Genomic DNA, 10,049 nt, shown 5'->3' with positions numbered 1-10,049 from the left:
GAGATATATATGTTTTTCCATAGAGGCTTTTTATATTCTAATCAGTATATATTCTTATCAACATTACTATTTAGAGGATTTTCCTCTTAAAATAAGAAACTCTTCTTGGCGCCTATTTTAGTATAAAATATACTTAAAGTAAGTGGGATATCCTCAAAACAAGAATACAATTTTTTCGGTGTGGGGTTTAGGTGTGGCAACACCTACATGTTTGGAACAATCGGAAGAAATTCTAAATTCTCGACATTATGCGTCCTCGCTCGTAATTAATCCATTCGAATTTGTATCGTTCGTATGTGTTAAAACGGAGGCAAGCAATATTAAACACAATTTTACGTCACACAAGAAGCGCCGAATGACGCTGTTTCTTTAAAAACATTGCCATCCGATCTCGCGCTCGGAATTGAGCTCAATGAACAATCATGAGGCATGTGTACCGTGTGTAGAAACGATGTCTGATCTCCACGTCAGTGTCGCGTGGCTCGCGGAGGGAAGAATAAGGGGGGGGTGAGGGGGAACGAAGAGAGAAAGAACACAGAGCGAAGTTAAACTCCGGTTGTGCACACACACACACACACACACACACGACAAAAGTCCGGGGAACGAGTCAGCGCCCATGCAATTCCGCTTGGCGTCTAATTGATCGCGATTGAACGCGAGTCCCGTGACGAGACCGGTAATGCAGCGCGTACACACATACGAAACATCGAGAAAAATGGACGCCCTCGCTTACTTACGTCGCCGTAATCTCCGTAGGGTTACAACAACGTGGCAGCGCAAGGGGTTGGAAAATCTATAATACGCCGATTAAAAATAATGCAATAATTTTTAACCTACAAAGAGAGAGAGAGAGAGAGAGAGAGAGAGACTGCTAACACGAATGAACACTGCTGCAGAATTATGGTAATGTAAATTCATAATTTTGCAAATTTACATGTTTTTTGCGTGTCTAGTATCTCTCTAGTTTTTTTTTCGTAAAAAACAATATTTATTTACGTACTTGTGTAAAGATATATATGCAAAGAGAAAAAGAGTGTATAATTTATATACAATATTTAGTATAAAAAATTCTCGCGCGCTGAGAAGTTGCAAAAATATTTTTTCAAATTTTCTTCCAAAAGTGTTTTTTTTTTTTTTTTTAAAGAGAGATGCTAAATCTGCCTTTCCATAAAAACTTGCTGACATTTTAGACGACGCAAAAAAAAAAAAAAAAAAACGTATTATCTTACCGTTTGATTTACACGCAAAAAACAACCGCGGCATATTTTATTATTGTTATTATTATTTGATCCGCCGCGCGACGAAGGGAGTCATTAGCGACCGAGAAACGCAATTGCGAAATTACATTTGATAAAATGTAGTTACGGGGGGGAGGGAGAGGGGGGGCGCGTCGTGATTTACAATCACCTTCGTTCACAATTGGCGGGGAAATGTATGGAGAAAGCGTGTGGACCGTAAAAACCGGATTAGTCTTAGTTTATTAGTCGGCGTGAATCGCGTTTACAAATGACGCGCCAAGACGACGTGAATTGTCGCCATTAAGTCTGGCCGAAAGAACGAAGCGCGCTCGAAGAAAGTAATTTTCGTCAATCTCGCAAATTGCGAGAGAAAGAAGCGCTCGAATAAATTTCCTCGATGTTTTCTTTTCTCAGAGAAAAAACCACTCCCCCCCCCTCCCCCCCGAAAACTCGCGTCTTCGCGAGAAAAAAATTGAAACGATTTTTAGAAATTGTATATCGCGCACGGTAACAATGTTGCAACAATCAGTTGGTTGCCCAAACGGCTATTCCGATTTGGCAAAATAGAATCTCGCGGAAGAGGAGAGAGGCTGGTACGAGATAAAAAGAACGGCCTTGCGCGCATCGTCTTCGTTCTCGCATCTTCCGCGCGAGTGTTAACCGGGTTAATTAAGCTTATCGACGTCGTTCTGCACGACTTTGGTACCGTTATGCCGTTCAAGGTCAGAGAAGAGACTTTTAAACGTATCTCATAATCCGGATATACACGCGGCGCTCTTCGACGTCTCTTCGGCTTTGCCGATTTGTTATTATTAACGAGGCGTAACGCGCGGATATAACGGACCGTAAAACTTTACCGCGCTCAATTGCATCGGAGAGAACCGCAGATACATACCTACGTAAGTAACGCGCGTAGTAACGTACAAATATATTTATTATATATTTATTATATATTTTTATCTTAATATATTTATCGAAATATTACGTAACAATTAAATAAATACGCGTACAAGAGATTTTGATTGCACGTTCGTAATTATTCAAACAAACAAAAAAAAAAATAAAATTGTGAAAATAATAAAAAAAAAAAATCAAATCAAATTACACACACGGGGATAATTATTATTTCGTTGGAAATTTTCTGCACGGTTGTTTGCGCTACTTTTCCACGGAACAAGCCCCGACGTTGCTCGAATTACGCGGAAGAATATACACGCCGATGTGTTTGTACACAGTCGAAACTTTATATCGGGGGGGGAAGCGACACGATACTTGCTACGTAATCCCGACGTGTAAAAGTCTCGCCAGAGTCCGGATTCGCGGCTAATGTAATCGGTTTATCAGCGAAACTATACCACCACCGTGAACGCGGTGTACATAAAATTTATATAAAAATATTTGCAATCTCTCTTTTTCAAAATTGCGAACTTCAATTCTTTCAACTGTTATTTTTTGAGAGAAGCAGAGTTATGAACAGAGTTCTCGATGGCGAAACTACAAGTTTTAGTAAAAAAACAAAAAAAACTTACGCAAAGTAAGAAAATTTTAAACACATCGAAATTACGTTAAAGTTTTCATGACGCAAATCCGTTTGATGTTTTTTCATGACGAAGAGAAGCTTCGGCTTTCGATATCGGTGGAACATTGATTCCGGACGCGGTTGAAAACAGATCGCCAATGTCATTGACCGCCGAAACCGCGTACCTGGTGTGGCCGCCGAGCCCTATTCAAGGTCCAGCGATTCGATGACCTTAAATCATCGCCGATATACCGTACGATTGTCGTTGCGAGCGAACAACGTGGCCGTAATGGTCGAGTGAATATCTATACGATATGTTCCCGACTCGGAATATATCATGAGTCAGTGTTCGTACCTAACAGCATATACAGGGTGTCTCAGAATTGCCGTACAATCTCTCGTAGGCAGGTAGAAGGAATAAAACTGAGTCGAAAAGTCCTGAACCATTTTTTTCTATTATTTATAATAAAGGAGTAATTGTTGAGTAAATCAGGCCAATCAGCGCCGACCTTTAGCCAGGCGCGCGTCAGTGAACTGCGCGGAGTGCTCACACACACCAGGCGCGTGGCTCACTGACGTGCGCCTGGTTAAAGGTCGGCGCTGATTGGCCTGATTTACTCAATAATTTACTCCTTTATTATAAATAATAGAAAAAAAATGGTTCAGGACTTTTTGACTTTGTTTTATTCCTTCTATCTGCCTACGAGAGATTGTACGGCAATTCTGGGACACCCTGTATATAGTAATCAGCATTTTAATATATCGCAAGATCCATGGTTGTAACAAGCCGATAGAAATAAACTTCCGCGTAATAGAAACGCATTTTTCTCATTATTGTTTATGAAACAAATATAATTTAAAACAAAAAAAGTGTCTTTTGCAAAACTCTCAATAATTCGAGAGCAACACTTAATTGCTTTTTATGTGCGCGACGCCGTATGTTGTTCGTTAAAAAACAATGACAAAATTAATGCGACGTTCTCTTAAAAAATTATAAAACAAAACTAATGATGATTTTATATCTTTAGAGATTTTAAACATTTTACTGCGCACCATTTCATTTGCATTCGAATTTTTTTCCACGCGTTCGATGCAACAATACGCTTTTGATTTTCGTGGACCATCGTGCGATAGCGCGCACAAGTCGAAAACGCAATCGAAAGTTTATTACCCGCGCCGGTAATTACGAACGAGGGGATTAATTCCCGTTCGCTCGTTCGATAACTCATTGACGCTCTCGCGAGCGTGAAAACGTGAAAGCTCCCCGCCATTGGCGCTGACGATAAAAGCACCAACGGGGCAAACCGCACACTGCCAAGAGAAAATTCGAAAGCCGTCGGTTGTGTGAAAACCTGTTCGGCCGCGAGTCATCGCGGCGACTTTTCTGTTTCGTTTCCATTTGAGACGAAGTCGGACTAGACGCGAGTAAAAAAAAAGAAAAAAAAACAAACAAACAAACAAGATCCAGACCGTAAGATCCAGGTCTGCTTTACGCGACGCGCGTAAGTGTCTTCCGATCGAACAAATCGATTTTGTAAAAAAAACTTGAAAATCCAAATTTTTAGAAGAAGAAGAAGCATTATATGTGACTGACGATGATACACAAAGCGACTCACCCTCTTACCAAAGACGTCACTAAGCGTTACTTTGTATATACGTGTGATGTCATAACGGGGGAGCAACACATTTCGCGTTTGTGCGTTACGTAAAAAAGACGCACGTAACGGAAAGAGCCGGTAATCGAAGTATCTGGAGGTCGCGGAAACTCTGAATATATATACATATAACGAATCAATGAACTGCGAAATAACACAGAACACGGTCTCGACAACAATTTGATCCGCCGACTGCGAAATGATTCACGAGACTTTTTTGCGCTCGTTTATAATAGTTTGTTTAACCCATTTGCATCACAAAGAACCCGAGTCGAAATTTAGCGTCTACATTGAACCTCAATTTTTGAAAAAAGGAAATTTCGGACGCGTACAGCAGCGTCAAAGTAGCATCTACTTTTTTTCTTACTCCTACTTTGAGCCTATCAGAGCTTATTTTGAGCCTATCAGAGCCCGCAATGCGCAGCCTGATCTGAGAATTGAATCCTACTTTAAAACTTTAGCGGGAAAAAAGGAAATTTCGGACGTACAGCAGCGTCAAAGTAGGATCTACTATCTCTCTTACTCCTACATAAAAAAAGAAAAATTGAGGATCAATGTAGACGCTAAATTTCGACTCGGGAAAAGTCAAAAATTCGTTCTTATCACCAAAATTTTTTTTCACTGTATTATTTAACTGTATTACTGTATTATTTTACTGTATTACTTTATTATTTAAATTTTAATGAAAATGTTACAAAATATGAAAAATAAAATCAATATTGCATAAATAAAGAATTTTGGTATTTTTCTGGTGCAAATAATATGCGCTTCGGTGATAAATGCCTAAGTAAAATGCGCGCATATATATGCGCTTATATGATGCAAATGGGTTAAGAGATGTTTCTCTCCCGAACTTCTCGATCTCTTCACAAAACACAAAAAAAAAGTTTGCGACTTCCACTATACTTCCGTCCGGACTTTCTTCCGACTCTGTTCCGAATTCCACAACCTTAACCTCTTCAGGAAACGAATTTAATCGAAATTCAAAAAAAACAAAAAAAAACAAAAATCATCTTTATTATTTTTAATTACGTTCATCCGAGATGTATTCGCCATTTGTTAAACAAAACAAACAATAAAAAAATAAAGAAAAACCTTGAAACTTCTGAGAAAAAAAAATATAGTATATCGCGTGTGTGCGCGATAACTAATTTGTTGTACAAACACGTTGTATTTCACATTACAGCGAATAATCTTGAAGAGGTTAGGTAAACATATTGCGCGTGACGTGAGAAGACACATGTCAATCGGTCGTACGAACGACGGCGAAACATTTCCTTGGAGACAATGAGGCACAACAGAGCGATGCGATTTCGCGCATCCGAGTCTCTCGTTCTTTCCTTCGTATCCGAATAGATACGCTATATATGTAATAACATAATACGACGCGCGATAACACACACATAACGTATTATCTTTGTGTACATATGTACGCATGTGTGTTTTTTTCACGCAACTCTAATAAATGTCAGAGAGATGTCAAAATAAACCGCGCGGTTGTGAAAATGATGATCGAATTTAAATTCGAGAGAGAATTGCTGTTGTTATATCGCGAAAGTGGAAACGCGATCTGTAAAAATTGCACGTTCACAGTTTTTTATTTTGTCAACCACCGAAAAAAAAAAAACAAAAAAGAACGCGCGATCTCACACGGTTGACAGAAATGGAACAGTTTATCGCGACGTTTATGACGCCGACGCGCGTCACGCGAGCGATCATTAAGAAAAAAAAAAATCGTCACGTAAAGAAAGTTCTTTTTTTTTTTTTTTTTACTCTAATCGCAAGACAAATCGAATTTGCCGATTAAATCAACCGTGGCGTTATGTCATCGCGCGTATAATCGTCCCAGTCAGGGTCACAAGCTGTGTGTGTGCGAGTGTGTGCGCAACACACACACGCCGCCGCCGCCGCCGCCGCCTTTGCCAAGCGCGCGGTTGCACCCGTGACATTTTCAACCCCCGTCCGCTCTTTCGGTAAGGAAAGGTTCAAAGGTCGAGGAATGCACGCGCTCGAACCACGCGGTGGTTCTACATTACGCGCATAATATATTTTAAAACGAGAGCACACGGGATATAAATCTTCTGAATTCTTTTTTGAATTCAATTAGCTCGTCCGTCCGCCTCCGGAAAATTGCGCTCGTGCTTTCGAGCACACATTTTCCGGGAAAAAATTTTTTAACTCTCCAGGTCCTCGTACGAGAGATTTCCGCAACGAGATAAGACTTTTAATGGCGAAAATTTAATAAGAATTTTTTTTCTCGTAAATTTTTTCAAATAAAAATATTTCACACGCGAGCATTTTTAAATTACAAACAAGGATAAGATATACTTTTTTTGATTATTTACTTGAATGTTGTCTTCGATAATAATAATAATATGATGACGATCAAAGACGAAAGAGGTTTATCAACTCGAGTATATATATTTTCAAGAGCGCGTTTGTTTACGCCCTCCAAGTTCCTCATTGTCTCCCCGAAAGCGATGGGAATGGGGGAAAGACGCGGCAAAGGATTTGCCGCGGTCGTCGTTCGAAGATGAGAATGCGAGCCAACAAAGGATGACGGAACAAGGATCTTGGTTGCGCGCCGCGGGAGGATGCTCGTGGTAAATCGGATTTCGGTCGAAACTTACTTTGGAGTTTGTGACGTGGTCGGCCGGCACGGATTCGGGAACAGTTTGCAGGGTGCTCCGCATGCTAGCGGACATTGTAGGCCAGCCAGTTTCACTCCAGCCTCAGACCCTCCTCCAAAGAGCTGCGTCGATGCACCCTCCTGTCCCCTCACGCCTGGAAACAAAAGGTGGAAGCGTGGTATGTAGAGATCACGTGGGATTGATTAATCAGCTTTTGCTGATCGAGTGCGCATAGCACACTCGCGTCTTGCGCACTTCTCGCGGTAACTTTTCGATTTGAGAGCTTGAATTATCCTCTCTCGCGAGGAGAAGAAAAACACCGCGGTCGGCGACCGAAAGGGTGAGGTCATGAATCTATATGAGTCATTAAATGATTCAAGCGACGCTGCGCGCGTGCAACAAAAATTACTTCTATACAATGTCATCGCTCAAGACAATAAATCAAGCGCTTCTCGACTAACGCGCGCGCGCGCGCGAAGTTGGACCTAGTCCATTGAAATTCCATATAGGGGTAAGAGATACAGTGATTGGCCACTTAAGGAAAACTGCACTATATAGAGTAAATTATAAAATTAAATTTAATAACTTGAAATCTTTAGTACTACTAGCTCAAACAAAAACTATAACAATTGCAAATAAACTAATAAATTTATTCGAAAATTTGAAACATTATTCAAAATTTGATAAAATATTTCCTATAGTCAAAAAATAGACAGTTATTGGCCATATGAGTTCTGTTAGTATCTGTTTACATAACAGTTATAATAATAAATTTTTTGTTTTGACTTATGAAAATATAGTAATAAATATTTTCTTTATAACACGTTAAAAACTAACAAACCTACTTACATTTGTAATCTATAACTCAAAATAAGAGGCCAATGACTGTCATATGGTTTTCCATAACCTTAAAAACAGTGGTTGGCCAGTTGGTTAATGTTTGTTGTATAACAATAAGTTTTTGAGCTTCTTAAATACTATAATATTACTTTTATTCGGAGCAAAAAAAAACTTAATTAATATTAAAATGTTTATATAATTTACAATATAATGATAGTATTTATTTATATTTATTACTTCTTTACTACATGGCCAATTACTGTACTTGGGAGGCCAATAACTGTACTGTTTACCCCTATATCACGGAAAAAAAAAAGTTAGCTCTGACAGCTAAAAATTAGGTTTGGTTCCTAAATTTTGGTAGTATTGCGGACACCTAAACTCTCAGTGCTACAAGACATACATATTTTGCTATTATGTCAACGTATTTAGGAATATCAGCAAACTGTTTCTATGTAATAGAAAATTTTTATAGTTACAGCAGCAAATTCATTTCAGCAAACCGTAATTAGCTGCGGTAGAAACTATTTTTTTTTTTCTGTGTAGTTCTGATCTCGAAGTTTCCGATTAATCTTTGATAAGAATTCATTTTATAATTGTGCACAAATTGCGATCAATCTCTCTTTCTTCCTCAACTGTTTCAACTCGTCGCAAAATAATTATTCAGGAAATGACCTATCAATAATCAAAGCGATTAGCGTTGCCACGCGACGAGCCGCGGTCGATAGTCTCTCATTTTCGTCCGATTTAGTCGGTTTACGCGCGAAGATCGATCTCTCTCTCTCTCTCTCTCTCGCGCGCGCGCCCGATATAGCAACGCAATCTCAACTGAGGATTGGAGAAGTGTGCTTTATTAATTGGCGTGTGCGCTACGGTAAACCGTAGTAGTCTTTAATTACGACGCCGGTGCGGTATTGTTGCGTGCGATGCGCACCGGCGGCGGCGCACGCGTATCTATCGCGCCCGATTGTCATACACACATACGGGTCCGACCGACCCGTGAAATGACGCTAATATACGAGATACCGGTGTTTACCGCGTTACGAAGAGACAGCAATGTAAGCGCAAGTGATCGAATGAAACGTTCGGGCGCGGTGAAGGGCGGATGGAAATATCGCGCGCTATGTAACGAGTTTTCACGATTGTCATGCACGCGGGTGAGTCATCGCGACTTATTATTAACCACTAATATATCGCGCGCGCGATGTGTGTATTATTCAATATGCGTAAAGTATAATTTATATATCTCCTCAATTAGTTACGTGGTATAACGCTGATAATATGCATTTACACCGAAAAAATTGTATTCTTGTTTTGAGGAGATATCCCACTTACTTTAAGTATATTTTATACTAAAATAGGCGCCAAGAAGAGTTTCTTATTTTAAGAGAAAAATCCTCTAAATAGTAATATTGATAAGAATATAAAAAGCCTCTATAAAAAAACATATATATCTCACTATCGAAAAAGACTATATTCTTAAATAAAGAATATATTCTTAATTTCGGAAGAATATCATCTAAGATCTTTAAGAAGATTTTTTAAGTATAAAATCTTCTACTTACGAGAATACAATTTTTTCGGTGTAAAGCTGCGTATATTTAACCCGAGTCGAAATGTAGCGTCTACATTGAACCTCTATTTTTGAAAAAAGGAAACTTCGGACGTATAGCAGCGTCAAAGTAGCATCTACTTTTTTTCTTACTCCTACTTTAAGCCTGTCAGAACCTACTTTGAGCACCGAAAAAATTATATTCTTGTAAGTAGAAGATTTTAAACTTAAAGAATCTTCTTAAAGATTTTAGATGATATTCTTCTGAAATTAAGAATATATTCTTTATTTAAGAATATAGTCTTTTTCGATAGTGAGATATATATGTTTTTCTATAGAGGCTTTTTTTATATTCTAATCAGTATATATTCTTATCAATATTACTATTTAGAGGATTTTCCTCTTAAAATAAGAAACTCTTCTTGGCGCCTATTTTAGTATAAAATATACTTAAAGTAAGTGAGATATCCTCAAAACAAGAATACAATTTTTTCGGTGAGCCTATCAGAGCCTGCGCAGTCTGATCTGAGAATTGAACCCTACTTTAAAACTTTAGCAGGAAAAAAGAAAATTTCGGACGTACAGCAGCGTCAAAGTAGGATCTACTTTCTCTCT

General features: G+C 38.8%; 1 protein-coding gene across 1 annotated transcript in view; it reads right to left on the bottom strand.

The window, feature by feature from the left end:
* Positions 1-7,102, bottom strand: part of LOC109859243 (serine/threonine-protein kinase MARK2-like) — a 102,263-nt gene extending 95,161 nt beyond the window's left edge. Inside the window, exon 1 of the mRNA XM_020437279.1 lies at positions 7,043-7,102. The gene's annotated coding sequence lies outside the window, so the exon portion shown is untranslated. The remainder of the gene's footprint in view (positions 1-7,042) is intronic.
* Between the last annotated feature and the right edge of the window lie 2,947 nt (positions 7,103-10,049).

This window comes from Pseudomyrmex gracilis, unplaced genomic scaffold, assembly GCF_002006095.1.
Source record: "Pseudomyrmex gracilis isolate BER0280 unplaced genomic scaffold, ASM200609v1 scaffold_250, whole genome shotgun sequence".
NCBI classification, from domain to species: domain Eukaryota; kingdom Metazoa; phylum Arthropoda; class Insecta; order Hymenoptera; family Formicidae; genus Pseudomyrmex; species Pseudomyrmex gracilis.
The sequence above is the reverse complement of the archived record's forward strand: the minus strand, read 5'-3'. Positions and strand labels throughout refer to the sequence as shown.